General features: G+C 46.9%; 1 protein-coding gene across 1 annotated transcript in view; it reads left to right on the top strand.

The window, feature by feature from the left end:
- Positions 1-8,497, top strand: part of SCAF8 (SR-related CTD associated factor 8) — a 198,192-nt gene extending 189,695 nt beyond the window's left edge. The window contains exons 23-25 of the transcript XR_004352533.1: positions 3,563-3,775; positions 4,568-4,763; positions 8,083-8,497. The gene's annotated coding sequence lies outside the window, so the exon portion shown is untranslated. The remainder of the gene's footprint in view (positions 1-3,562; positions 3,776-4,567; positions 4,764-8,082) is intronic.
- Positions 8,498-12,614: the final 4,117 nt, after the last annotated feature.

The raw sequence follows: 12,614 nt of genomic DNA, 5'->3' as shown, positions 1-12,614 counted from the left end.
GAATCCCCAAGCGTGTCCCTCCCATTTAGCCCACAGAAACTTTGGGAAGTCCCCATCTAGTGGAGCAGTGAACTGAAAAAGAAAAATAAAAAGCTAGACTGATAGCCAGAGGACAGCTCTCAAGTCCTGTGTGCCCAAGGGCCCCAAGTGCGGTGGAAGGGGACTTCCAAAACCTGTCTATTCCTCAAAGCAAAGCACAGAGCTGGGCTGAAAATAGCCCGGTAGATGGGGGGAGGCCTCCCAGTTGAGAGAAGGAGGACACAGTCTGTGGAGTCCTATTGATGGATGTCCATGGTGGGACGGGTGATGGCAGTGTTTGCTACAAAGACCAAGGTCGATGCCCAGGTCCAGGCAAGACAGACTTGGAGAGGACTGGGGCAAGTCCGCCAAGTGCATCCCTCACCCAGGCCGGCTTGGCCCTGCTTCTCGAGAGCACTGGCCTGACCCACACCCAGCCTCCTCCTGGAACTACTTACGGCTATAGAGAAGAAGAAAAGAGATCATGGAACTGAGGAAAACTAAATATCAGAAATAGATTAGATTTTTAAGCTGGAAGGGACTGAATTTCTTGGGGTGAGATTTCTTTTTCCACAACTGTTCTGGATTGAATCATGTCTCCTCAAAAGATATGTTGAAGGCCTGGTACCTGTAAATGTGACTTTATTGGAAAGATGGTCTTTGCAGAGGTAATCAAGCTGAGATGAGGTCATTAGGGTAGGCCCTAATCCAATATGACTGGAGTCCCTTTTTCTTTTTTTTTTTTGCGGTATGCGGGCCTCTCACTGCTGTGGCCTCTCCCGTTGCGGAGCACAGGCTCCAGATGCGCAGGCTCAGCGGCCATGGCTCACAGGCCCAGCCACTCTGCAGCACGTGGGATCTTCCCGGACCAGGGCATGAACCCGCGTCCCCTGCATTGGTAGGCGGACTCTTAATCACTGCACCACCAGGAAAGCCCTGGTGTCCCCTTTAAGAAGAAGAGAAGAGGGCTTCCCTGGTGGCACAGTGGTTAAGAATCCGCCTGCCAATGCTGGTAACACGGGTTCGAGCCCCGGTCCGGGAAGAGCCCACATGCCGCGGAGCAACTAAGCCCGTGCGCCACAACTACTGAGCCTGTGCTCTAGAGCCTGCGAGCCACAACTACTGAATCCACGTGCCACAACTACTGAAGTCCACGCATCTAGAGCCTGTGCTCTGCAATAAGAGAAGCCACCGCAACGAGAAGCCTGCACACCGCAACAAAGAGTAGTCCCGCTCGTTGCAACTAGAGAAAGCTCGTATGCAGCAATGAAGACCCAACGCAGCCAAAAATAAAGAAATAAATTAAAAAAAAAAAAAGAGGAGAAGAGGGAATTCCCTGGTGGTGCAGTTGTTAGCACTCTGTGCTTCTCATTGCAAGGGTCCAGGTTCAATCCCTGATCTGGGAACTAAGGTCCCACAAGCTGTGTTGTGCGGCCAAAAAAAAAAAAAAACCGAAAAAACAAACAAAAAAACCAAATCATTAAAAAACAAGAAGTAAAAGAAGAGAGACAGAGACCCAATGGGAGATTCCACGTGACGACAGAGGCAGAGAAGGGACTGAGTGTCCTACAAGCCCAGGAGGTTCTGAGGATTACAGGCAACCACCAGAAGCTACGAGAGAGGCATGGAACAGGATTCTCCCCTCGAGCCTTCGCAGAGACCATGGTCCTGCAGACACTCTGATTTCAGACTTCTGGCCTCCAGGACTACGAGACAATAAGTTTCTTGTTGTTTAAAGCCACCCAGTTTGTGGACATTTTTTAGGGCAGCCTTAGCAAACGAGTACAACTACAAACTGGAATGGGTTTGAACTTAATGTTGAGACCAATTATGGAAAAGGAAAGACAATTAGATTTCTGTACCTGTCCCCACATTTTATGTTAATTCAGGCATTGAGCTCGTATTATATTCCTTACAAAGGTAAGCTTTCATGTCACCTTTGCATCTGGGCGACCCTGATGTGCTTCTCTCCATGTAGCAGTTCCCGAGTTTATCTGCCTTCCTGGTTCTTGTGTCATGAAGCTAGCCTGAACTGGCTCAAGTCAGAATTCGCACCAACTGAGGAAACAGATACAGTTTACAACCAAGTATACTTTGCAGTAAAACAAACCAACAAAAGCAACAACCACAACAAACAGGAAGGGAGTTAGTGAGTTACAGTGTTTTCTCATACAAACGTGTACCATCAGGGTCAGTCTGTTGGGGTGACTGAAGGGCTCCAGGGAGGCCTCCTCGGTCAGATTGCTTGTACAGGTGTCTGAGATCCATCACGTGGCATCATTCCTTTGCTTCTTGAAGGTGTCGTCCGTTTTACAATTAAAGCACAAATATCTCCCGAGAAAGTTCAGCTCACAGCTTAAGCTCTTAGCAATAGCTAGCAGATTTTTGTTGTGTGATTTCTGTCCTGGGCCTAGAGGAGAGGTGAGGAAGGAAACAAGGAAGGCCGTGGCCAGCTTCCCAGTGTGGCCGAGCGTGAGGTCATCATAATCATCAACAGGCAATATTCGATGAGCATCCATGTCGTTATGATGACAATTAACTTAGAAAGCATGCACTATATTTTCAAAATAGAAAGGAGTTCATTAATAAACAAAGAGTCCTGTCTGCCCCCATATGATTGGTGGTGAGGCCCATCTACTCTGGGTCAGCTGACCACTAGCTCTGTGACCATGCAGGCTGCTTCTCCTTTTTAAACCCCAAGTTATGGCTCATCTGTGAAATGGGCTAATAGTGTTACCTACCTCATCAGGTGGTTACAAGATACAAGTGAAGTAAATTATCTAAAGCCCTGATGCTATTGCTTGGCGCAGGGTAAGTGCCTCAAGAAACGTGAGCATATCATCGATCTGTGACTTTTCTCTCCCGTTCAGGTTAGTGCGTGGTTGGGTTTCTTCGTGCAGTGCTGGTTTTGTGCTAAAATCATCTGTGTTGTTCCACAGAGTGGCCAGGGCTGTATTAATATGAAAACAGACATCGGTGCGTCAAAGAGCAGTCAAGACCCCCAACGCTGGGCAGCGCCCGCACTGTGCCACTTATTGTGTATTTTTCCTGTTTGAAAATATGCTGAAGTAAAAGAAAGCGTCAGGATAAGAGAAACCCCGCAGCTGTTTTTAGCTTGTAAAACACTTAGATAGAGCTTACTGTGTGCTTTACAAATACAGATTCGTTTTGATCCCCCTCCGATTCTGTCAGGTAAAAACCTATTATTATCCTCATTTTACACAGGAGGCGACGGCGACGTGGAGGGGTAAGTCATTTTCCTGGGGTCGCCAGGCTAGTGTGAGAAGGGGACTCTTCTCCTCCCATTATGTCTCTATCCACGTTCCTTGAAAATGTGTGTGCCAGTCAGAGCTTTGTGGACATTTTCCGTGTGACCACATCTGGGATGATGGAGGGTGATCTGGCCAAAAAAGGAAGTGGATTGAATTTTTAGGGAAGGGGAGCCTCTGTGGACCGTTTGTACCATCTTCTGGCAGGCAGAGGGTGAGGGCAAGAGTTGGCATCCCTGAAGAGTTCTGACAGCCTTCTTTATCTCCACCCGCAGGGGAAGAAGCCGAGCAGCCCGAGACAGTGAGGCAGTTATCAGTCACCAGCTCCCGGATGACAGAGGAGAGGGGAAAGGAGATTCTCAGAACCCAGTTACGTTAGACATATTAACAGAGGAATGTAACGTGACAGAAGGAAAAAAAGAGGAGATTCTTGCCCCCGAGGGCTAAAGCATTTAGTTGCCACATCACTGAACTGGGCTTTGCAAAAGGTGTGTACGCAGTAAGAGTTGAACACAGCTCCGCCGAGGAAACAGATCTCCCCCTGTGGAGCGAGGGCCCGTAGTGCCTGGGATGTTCCAAGTCCCTGGCCACTTACCAGGACACCTCCGACCGGCCCTCCCCAACCAAGGTCCACTGTCCCATTGGGGAGGGGGCAATGGTGAGGGAACAAGAGGCCTAATGCTTGGGAAGCATAGAGCTGGTTCCACCCAGACGGCTGCCAGAAGATGCTCAGACAGATGCCATTTCTGCTGGGTCCTGAAGCGTGAGAGCATTACTGGGAGTTGGCTGCAACTCTTTGGGCAGCACTGCTGGGTGTGGTGGTGGACAGGAAGAGAGGATTGGAAACTGTCTAGGAGGTAACAAGGTGAAGACTGGAGACCAGATGGTTGTGGGAGTGAAGGTCAGGAGAGGTCAAAGGCGGCTCCCAGCAGCTTGGGAAATAGGGATGCTACTGACTGAGGCAGGAGGCGGGATAGAGGAGGAGTTCATCTGGGGAGGCATCCCAATGGTGAGGTGGGTGGATAAGGGCCACACCTCCAGGGCCGGGAGTCAGGGTAGCATGACTCATCCTCTGGATTTTCTTTTGGGGGGGGAGGGGTGTTGCCCCACTAGTAAGTTTTTTTTTTTAATGGAATTGTGTTGGATTGGAAATGAAATAGGGACAACATGTAACTTTCTTTGGGGGTAGCAGGCAGGGAAGAGGCTGAGGGTGGTGGCTGTGAGGCCGTGAAGCACTTGGGTGACAGACTTATTGCTTGTTCCTGGGCTCATTTTCACAGGAGCTGGTAGACGGATGCGCTAACAGCGGGTCTCCCACCACTGCTCGTCAATCACCCCCTCTGTTCAGCTTGCCCCTGGGATGATGCTGGGGAGACACAGAAGTACCTCTAGCACTTCCTCGGGATGGCTTGTTTCTCATGACCTCATCACAGTGAAAAGAAGATGGATTTCCTCAACCACTTCCTCCTGCAGTAGGTAAACCTGGAGTGCCTTTGGGTTTCTGTGCAAGCAGGTAGCAACGGGAGCACTACTGGTTAATGAGAGTCATTAGGGGAGGGTGTCTTTCTCAGTTGAATTTCAGGTCCAGGTAGGACTCCGCACAAATTGATAATATCCTCTTGCTGTAGGAAATTGTATCGATACTTGAACAAAGAAATTGTCAAAAGCTTGTGACAAATTGGCTCCCTTTATTTCAAAGGATCCAAAATTGCTTTATAAATTCTCTTACGGCCCCACGGGCTAAGAGCATATGATGAAAAAGGCAATCTGTGAGGCTAGAGGTAAAAAGCAAAGCAGCTCCCTGCACCCTGCTTCTGCTTGTCTCCTATTCTCGGGGCTGCTTGTTTAAAACTGGCTGTCTGTTTTTATTAGCAAATTCCACAAGGGAAAGTATGCTTGCTGAGACTCTCATTACAATGACATGGAATAAAAAGAAAATATGCAAACAGAGTTCCCCATCCCTCGTTGAGAGAAGGGGATGGAAGGTGGAGGTGAGGAGGAACGCAGATTATTCCAGAGGCATAAAGAGTAGACAACAAGGGCTTCCCTGGTGGCGCAGTGGTTGAGAGTCCGCCTGCCGATGCAGGGGACGCGGGTTCGTGCCCCGGTCCGGGAGGATCCCACATGCCGCGGAGCGGCTGGGCCCGTGAGCCATGGCCGCTGAGCCTGTGCATCCGGAGCCTGTGCTCCGCGGCGGGAGAGGCCACGGCACTGAGAGGCCCGCGTAACGCAAAAAAAAAAAAAAAAAAAAAAAAAAAAAAAAAGAGTAGACAACAATTATGTTTCTTTTCTTTCTTTCTTTTCCTTTAAAAAATGGTAAAATAGAAATATTTTCAAAACTCTTGACACAATAGCAGGGAAAAGTTGTGGGCAGAAAGATTTCATTAATCCTGTTACTTTGGGGAACCACTACAGATGTTGATGGTAGTTTTAAAATCTAGAAGAGAACATTTCAAAGCCAAAGTGATTTAAAAAAATTTTTTATGGAAACTTGCTCTTTGCAGTGTAAAGATACAAACCTAACCTCTTATAGAAAGGTTATATATAGTCCTATTGAAAACTGTATCAATTTAAAGCCTGGAGTGTGGATTTTAAAGCTTGTGGCTTATTTAAAGCTTCTAATGAGAAAGTAGCCACAAGGTCAAGGTATTATTACTCTAACTTAAGACAATAAAGATTTATTAATTTACATATCTGTTAATTCAATAAGTATTTATATAATGTGCAAGATACAGAGTTTAAAAAGCAGGGTTTTTCTTCTGCATGACACGATTTCCCCATTCTATCACCAAAGTTTGTAAATTTCTTTTTAAAAATGCAATAGAATGAAGCTGTTAAAAGAATCAAGTAAGTCTACAGGTACTGACATGCAAATATGTTTATTTCATATATATGTAAGTTTGTGATGTATAGTATGTATTTGATGAATATTTACTATAATTGTTATAGGCCATTCTAAGACTTTCTTTTCCTTTCTTTTGAGATGTATTGGACCAAGGAGAAATCTGAGCTCGAGGTCAGGTTTTAGCTCATTTAATACACCAGCTTTGAAACTGAAACCCACAAATTACATATCATCACCAAATTATAACTTTTAGAGGATGTCCATAACAGTTAATGTGATTTATTCTCACTACACACTGGTATGCCTAAAGGATTTCATAGCTCTACTTACGAGGAGAAAGCCGCTAGTTCTAATATCCTGGCGGAAGTCGGTTCTCTAGGTCATTTAAGTTCAAAACTCACTTCCCTTGTGAAGGATCTTGTCCATACATCAGATGGCTCCACGCCAACCACCCTCAGCTTCAGATGTGGTTTAAATTATCTTTGCCCACGAGCAGAAGTTGATCTGTTTTTCCTCCTTTCCGACCCACTTAGAACTGTCACATGCAAATCCCAAACCCCAATACTTTCAATAAGAATAAGCAGCAGCAGTTATAGAGCAGAGAGTGAGGAAGACTGTGCCGTTGAGGGTGGAGGGGAAACGACCCAACAGAGCGAACAGGGCCGGGAGGAAGTACAAGGAATTCAGGAAGAGTCCAACCAGAGAACCCGCAACAAAGTCCAAGAACAAGTTTAATGGCACAGGAATTGAAACGGTGGAACTCAGGGCCATAAAGGGAAACTTGAGAGAAAAGACTTGCTCCTATTGTGTACGTTTTGCATTTCATGGAAAGTTTATGGGTTCAGTAAACACATTTCCTAGGCTGAGGGCTCCAGTGAAACGAAAGGCTGGCTATGTAACCAGCTGGCTAGCAAGAACTGACTGGACATCTTTAAAGTATTATAAGCATTATAATTGGTACTTTATTTTGATTCAGAACATATTAACTTTTACATGTTCAGATATGTTTATCAGACTTAGTTTATTTATAAATTATGAAAAATGAAACAAACTTAAAATCACATGAGTTTTAGCAACTTAGAACAATCAATGGCACGGGCGTTTTTTTCCAAGGATATGCCTTTTAAGAGTGAAGCCCAAGGTTAAAAGTCTTTCACTGGGTGTTGGAGGGGGTCTGCATATGGGTTACGCAGGAGCCAGACCAGTGCATTGGTAACTTGGGCTGATGCACTCAAAGCTCACTCACAAACATGAGTAGCATACTTCCCAGGGAGCACTGAGGACCTCTGTTTCCTCTTGGGAGATGTGGGGAGATGCTTCCCAGCTCAGGGATGGAGTGGAGACAGGATCAGCCCCGGCCAAGAGAGAGTCTCTGTGGGATTAAATGAGATTTTTAGACCTGGAATCTTGAGCAATCTTCTAAATAAACATAGACCTTTTATCATGGGGTAGTAATCCTATCAGGCGACGTTTTTGTTTTTTTTTTTTTTTTTTGCAGTAAGAGGGCCTCTCACTGTTGTGGCCTCTCCCGTTGCGGAGCACAGGCTCCGGACACGCAGGCTCAGTGGCCATGGCCTACGGGCCCAGCCGCTCCACGGCATGTGGGATCTTCCCGGACCGGGGCACGAACCCCTGTCCCCTGCATCGGCAGGCGGCCTCTCAACCACTGCGCCACCAGGGAAGCCCAGGCGACCTTTTGTTTTTCATTTTTCTTTCAAGAATATATCAGTTAGCCTCTAGTAACTTGTCAGCAGAAAGGAAAAATGGGTCAAAGGAATCCAAGAGAAAGAAAGATCCATCACCCCTGCGAGCAGGTGTACCGCCTGGCCTCCCACTATACATCATACACACGTGCAAATGGTTCGCAGGCAGTGCACGGTGCATCCAGACTGTTGGGTTAAACGCAGCTTTTTGGAATTGTAATCAGGCCCACTGCCTTCTTTCTTTCAGGAGTTTGAAAAGTGCCGTGAAGTAGATCGAGCAAGCTCCTGAAACAGCCGCTAAAAGAACCGTTTGTATTCCGCCGATGATCTTCAGAAAGGAGAGATGCAGGCTCCCTTGAAAAGGCTATCCTCTGACTTCTCCAAAGTTAGCCTGACCCACTGGCAGAGATGCCTGCCTACACTGGGGAGACGCTGGGCTGGAGTCAGTGTGGTCTTTGTCTGTTTACTGGATCCTGGGGCACTGGGAGGGAGGCTGCATGGAGCCTGTTAGTTCGGGGCCTGAAGTAATAGGAAAGCACTTAGTGGAAGTAACCAGCGCTGGGATCCTCCTTCTTGCCCCCAAACAAGCTGTAAAAGTGAATTTGAGCTCCGTGGAGACAGGTATTAAATGCAGTCATTTTTTTTTTTAACATCTTTATTGGAGTATAATTGCTTTACAATGGTGTGTTAGTTTCTGCTTTATAACAAAGTGAATCAGCTATACGTATACATATATCCCCATATCTCCTCCCTCTTGCATCTCCCTCCCTCCCACCCTCCCTATCCCACCCCTCTAGGTGGTCACAAAGCACCGAGCTGATCTCCCTGTGCTATGCGGCTGCTTCCCACTAGCTATCTACCTTAGGTTTGGTAGTGTATATATGTCCATGCCTCTCTCTCGCTTTGTCACAGCTTACCCTTCCCCCTCCCCATATCCTCAAGTCCATTCTCTAGTGGGTCTGTGTCTTTATTCCCATCTTACTCCTAGGTTCTTCATGACATTTTTTTTTTCTTAAATTCCATATATATGTGTTAGCATACGGTATTTGTCTTTCTCTTTCTGACTTACTTCACTCTGTATGACAGACTCTAGGTCCATCCACCTTACTACAAATAACTCAATTTCGTTTCTTTTTAAATACAGTCATTCTTAACTGGTATTCCACTGTGTGTGTGTGTGTGTGTGTGTGTGTGTGTGTGTTTCTAATGTCATTTCTGGCGGGGCCCGGGCTGAGGCAGAGAGTTTACTTGGCAAGAATATTCTCTTTCCTTAGGTTTTGGGAAAGAGAAAAGAGAACAAAACCCCCCCACAACTTCCAAAACAAACAAAAAACTTCCAAAAACTAGAAAGGTGTTTTAAGAAAACTCTTTCTGACATAGTACAGAGGAAGGATGGCTTGTTTTTTGAAGTGTCCTACTACCAGGAAGTCCAACGAAATCCTGCCCAGTACTGGAAAGATTTTGGAAATGAATTTCAATTCTGCTAACATTGCTAGATACCCTCTAGGTGCCAGAAAATGTACGAAGTTACTGGGGATAAACAGATGAATTGGGCTGATCCCTTACTGCAAGGAATTTAGATCTGAGTAATTTAAGTATGAAGAGTCTGCAAGAGAATATGACAGAATGGTTATTTCTAGGGAGTGGGGTTACAGCTAATATTTAACTTTTTGGTAAATAGTAGGATACTGTAGCTAAAGAGTTTTGGTGGCTATGAAGTGAGTGGATGGTGAGGACACTGGGGCCGCCTCTTTTAAAAACAGGCTCTTCTGGTCTTTGCCAGGGGTGGAGATTTGAGTTTATCTTTGAGAGTAGGTTTGCTTTAATTGGGCCTTTGGTTATTCTACAGGGAAGCGATCCTGCTTTATAATGAAGATGACCCAGCATAACTTCCTGATGGTCCCCCAGCTCCCTGGCTCTTCCCCCTCAGCTTTCTTTGCTGATTCGACCCCATCTCGAGAGAGTTCTGTCTCTTTCCCAGTCTTTCCCGCAGGCATCTCAGCCAGGCCCTGGGTTAGACTGGATTGCTCCGGGCTGGTTATTTCTCTGTCTTCATCTCCAGGTTCAAACTCTGTTCTGAACACTAGTCTTGTATATTCTCTGCATACCCCTCCCAAATATACCCTCCCGTCTCTTCTCCAGCCCCCAGCCCCCCAGCTACACTGGTGCTTAAAACCTTTCAGAAGGTTCTTACTGTTCAAAGGATAATATCCAAAATTCTTAACATGCCAACAAAACCATGCGTGACTGACTCTTCTCTGCTTCTTTGGCCTCATCTCTGGCTGCTCTGTCCTTACTCCCTTCCTTTCCAATGGGCCCAGCTCTGTCGCACCTCAGAGCTTCAAATTCACCATTCCCTTTACTTGGAATGATCGATCCAACTCAATCATCCTTCAGGGCTCAGCTGGGTCCCCTCTAATCCCTTAGAGCTAGCTTAACTCTCATTATATGCTCTGCATCTTTAGCAGAGACACAAACAGAACTATTTGTAAAATGATTTGTTTACTATCTGTCTCCCTCAGATTGTAACGGTGACACAGCTTATATCCCTACTGCCTGGTACAGGTGCTGAGGAAAGGCTCCATAAATGGATTAATAACTGAATGAGTTTCAGTATCGGGGGCTAATTTCACTTCCTAATCACGCGAATGTTCATCTTGACTGTAGACAGAGCTTCATCTCCGCAGGTTATTTTTATTTAATGCAGTGGCACTAAGATTATGGAGACACTCCATATTTATTTTTTATTTTATTATTTAGCGGCACTAAAAGTATGGAGACACTTTTTCTCTCCTTCGCTAGGCCCTGATGGCACTGCGGCCCGGACTCTGGTCGGGGGTACACACTGGCGCCCTGTATGGGGCTTGGACTAAGGAGAGAGAGGCTCTGGATGGTTTCGTCTCTTTGGGACCATTATTTGGTTTTCGCTTTTTTCTTTTCCCCTTCTGTAATTTCCTTCCGTTTCCCCAAGACGTCTGTTCAATCCGACGTGAACTGTGACCTCACAACTTGGTCATGGCGTGCTGTGAGAAGCGAGGCAAGGAAGAGGCCACGCCTCCCCCTTGGGGCAAAACTGGAGGAGAGAATGCTAAGAGGCAACTTGCAGCCGGGGGAGGAGGGAAGAAGGGCCAGCAGGGCGAGATTTGGAGAGAAGATGGTAAGCACCGGGCAGGCATATTGGCGAGGGGAAACTGGACAACGCCTGGACTCTGCTGAGGTCGCACAGCATGCCTGTCACTGACTCACTGCCTGTCAGCTCCAAATTCATCCTTTCTGCCATCTCTGTAAAAAGGGATCTCGGCCTTTTATGTAATTTCCCTTGCCAGCTGCCTCGTCGTTAGCTTTGTCAGTACAGGGTGTGGGTAGAACTTGCAGGAGGGCAGAACTCTGCCTGCCAGTTGCCTCGCTTGGCTGTGGCTCCTGCATTTTGAGGGGTTTCTCCAGCACCAGGATCCTGCAGTGCAGGGCAGCACCGGCTTCTTCTGGCACCTCTCTTTCTGGGTGGTTTTGCAGCGAACTGCTTCCATGAGACATCTCCCTCTATACAACTTTCCCCACACCCTAGAGGGTAGATTTCCAGCAAGTTCCACTGGTGTGATACCACAGTGACTTCCCTGGCACTTAGTGAACCATAGCCATGCTCTCCCCAACAAGGTCTGGGTCTGAGCCTGGGGTAGGGGAGGGATAAGGGAGCACCCTTATCCTTGGGTGCTCTATCTCGGCCCCAGGGGTAGTGGCTGCTTTAAAAGTCTTTGTATCTGCTGTTCCTATTTTCTTTTGCATTCTCTTTACTTCTAACCAGTCAATCCCTCATTGCTCCAAATCCTTCATAGTTAATAATTCTTTCTATTAAACTTTTACCACTTAATTGCTGTGTGGTTTCTCTCTTCTGATTGGATCCAGACTGATACACATGGGATGGGGCTCAGACTCTGATTACTTATCTATCAAGGGAAGGTGTCCCTTGAAGACTGGAGGAATTGGAGACATTTGGATTATATGTCCCAAGTTGTGCAATGAACGTGTTACTTGTATAATCAGAAAAAAAAAAACCCAAAAACATAACATTGTGAAACAGCATGAAAAAACATGATACAAGAAGCAAGGGTGAAAAACATATAAAGAAGATCCTAGGGTGGTAGCTCTGTGCTAAGGGGAAAAAGCTCCTTAGAGGAGGTGATGCTTGAATTGGGAACTGGAGGGTGAGTGGAGTGGGAGGCATTCCCTGAGGCACCGCCACATGTGCCCGAGTGGAGACAGGACCAGGGAGAGCCTATGTAGTGGAGAGGGGTCAGTGTGGCCAGAGCCTGTGGCAGTAGAAAGTGGAGAGCCAGGTCTGTCTGAACACAGCAAACCCTTGGGGCTTCATTTAAAAATTGTAGGTGTGTGTGGGAAAGTTGATTCCATGTGTCTTGTAGACTGGGGAATCGCCAGCTGTGGGAATCTTCCTGGAAGATCTCCAACCATCTCCAGCTTTCTGGGAGTTTAACTGAGGAAGGGCCCTGGCTGTTGTGCTCTGAAATTCACCTCTGGGTTTGTGCCCAAGGCCACACTTCTCAACTGGCTGCTCCCAGCTAAGGGCTGGTAGAGACACGGATGCTCAGGCAGGTGGGTACCAAGGAGAATTGGGCCCCCTATGATGGGTAACTCTGGGTGTAGGACTCACCCATGATCTTCCTGAGGCTGCAGGGAGGTTGGGATGTTGCTTCCCTCGCTCCTTCACTGGGATCAGACTCGCGCGAATCCTGGCTCTCTGGAAGCTCCTGGCGTTTAATCCCA

The sequence above is a fragment of the Phocoena sinus genome, chromosome 12, assembly GCF_008692025.1.
Source record: "Phocoena sinus isolate mPhoSin1 chromosome 12, mPhoSin1.pri, whole genome shotgun sequence".
Lineage (NCBI taxonomy): Eukaryota > Metazoa > Chordata > Mammalia > Artiodactyla > Phocoenidae > Phocoena > Phocoena sinus.
The sequence above is the reverse complement of the archived record's forward strand: the minus strand, read 5'-3'. Positions and strand labels throughout refer to the sequence as shown.